This window comes from Neoarius graeffei, chromosome 5, assembly GCF_027579695.1.
Source record: "Neoarius graeffei isolate fNeoGra1 chromosome 5, fNeoGra1.pri, whole genome shotgun sequence".
NCBI lineage: Eukaryota > Metazoa > Chordata > Actinopteri > Siluriformes > Ariidae > Neoarius > Neoarius graeffei.
The window spans coordinates 77,578,578-77,580,698 of record NC_083573.1 but is presented as its reverse complement, the minus strand read 5'-3'; positions in this window follow the sequence as shown (position 1 = coordinate 77,580,698).

Sequence of the window (2,121 nt, the reverse complement as noted above, 5' to 3'; positions counted from 1 at the left end):
TGTGGTGGTCGTGGTGCATGGAAAGAAGGGAGAAGGTGGTCAAATTTGTCCCAACCAACCCACAATAGAAAACAAAGGATACTTAACGTGAATGCATAGAATGTGTATTTTCAGGTTGTGATACCCCGATTCTGAGACATTCACAGTGCTGCAACAAAAAAGCGCTATGAGCTGGCAATTCAACCATCTGTAAGACCTGTTCGATTTATGAGTGCAGAGCATCTTTTTACTTCTGAAACTTAAGAATAACTTCACAGAACATTTCAAATGATTCATGCCATACCTTCCTATGCTAATGCCCAAACATGTGACACTTAAACTAATTCAGTTTTCTTACACATTTTATTGACGCAAAACAGGAACGTGGATGATATTATTCCAAGCCAAACCCAGCCATTTCTCTCACACGACTACTGTAATGTATTTAGACAGTGACTCATCCCCTGAACAAATAAAAAGCCTTAAACAGGAAAAATAAACACTGCTGCATGTCTCAAATGGCTTTAGATATCTGTCATAGTTAGCAGTAGTTAGCAGGACTCGTGGTCCATCAACAGCTGTTGAAATGATTCCTCATTTCATTGGCGCTTTTTTATCTCCGCTCCTTTGTCCTTGAGTATACAGATAACCCCGGAACATTCCTGTCGGGTGACAGTATTTGATTGAGTAGCACAAGTTTCTCCACACGCAGTGGCACACCCATATAAGTGAAGCTGTGATCAGAGCCAGTGAAGGCGAATGTAAAAGAAGGCAAATGTTGTCCCAATTCTTTATCATGGTTACATATTTTCAGCATTATTTAATTTTCTGTAACACATGCCATTTATTCAAGCATTTCAATGAGTGCTATTTAAAAACGATCCCTTGAATGAAGCGTGTGTGTTATTGTTGTGACGCTATCTGATAGTAACTCTTCACAAATATGGATTTAACCTGTGAATATTTTTAGATCCTGACCGAGGGAGACTATAAAGCATTTCTGTATGTCACTCTGGATTAGGGTGTAAATGTAAATGCTGGTGTTATAGTGATCTGGTGTGTGTTTTCGTTCTTTCACAGGACTTGGCTGTGGTGTCTTTTTGTACCAATTCTCTTCCCAAATTTACCATGGTGATGACATGGATTTGGATGCCCTTTTTGTATTACCAGGTATTTGGTCATGTCTCTTGCGGAAATTATTTTCAAAGTCAGTTGACGAAACATTTTCCTTTTTTTCCCCCCCATGAGCAATGACATTTGGGAACTCAAAGAGCTCTGAACTTTGCTGGCACAGATATTATACTGTTAAACATCTGAATACACTTGTGTTCAAAATAATAGCAGTCCAACACGACTAACCAGATCAGTCACTGTTTTTGGTGGAAATTATATTACTACATGGCAAATAATTTACCAGTAGGTGTAGTAGAGTCATAGAAAACCAACAGACCCAACATTCATGATATGCATGCTCCTGAGTCTGTGTAATCGAATAATTAAGTGAAAGGGCCGTGTTCAAAATAATAGCAGTGTGGAGTTTAATTAGTGAGGTCATTCATTCTGTGAAAAGACAGATGTCAGTCAGGTGGCCCTAATTTAAGGATGAAGCCGGCACATGTTGTACATCCATTTCTCTCTGAAAACCTGAGAAACATGGGTCGTTCCAGACATTGTTCAGAAGAACAGCGTGCTTTGATTAAAACGTTGATTGGAGAGGTAAAACGTATACTGTAAAGAAGTGCAGAAAATGATGGGCTGCTCGACTAAAATGATCTCCAGTGCTTTAAAATGGACAGCAAAGCCAGAGAGACGTGGAAGAAAACAGAAGACTACCATTCGAATGGATCGAAGAATAGCCAGAATGGCAAAGACTCAGCCAATGATCAGCTCCAGGGTGATCAAAGACGGTCTGAAGTTACCTGTGAGTACTGTGACAATTAGAAGATGCCTGTGTGAAGCTAATCTATCGGCAAGAAGCTCCCGCAAAGTTCCACTGTTTAAAGAAAGATGTGCTGAAGAGGATACAATTTGCCAAAGAACACATCGACTGGCCTAAAGAGAAATGGAAAAACATTTTGTGGACTGATGAAAGTAAAATTGTTCTTTTTGGGTCCAAGAGCCACAGACAGTTTTTCAGACGAC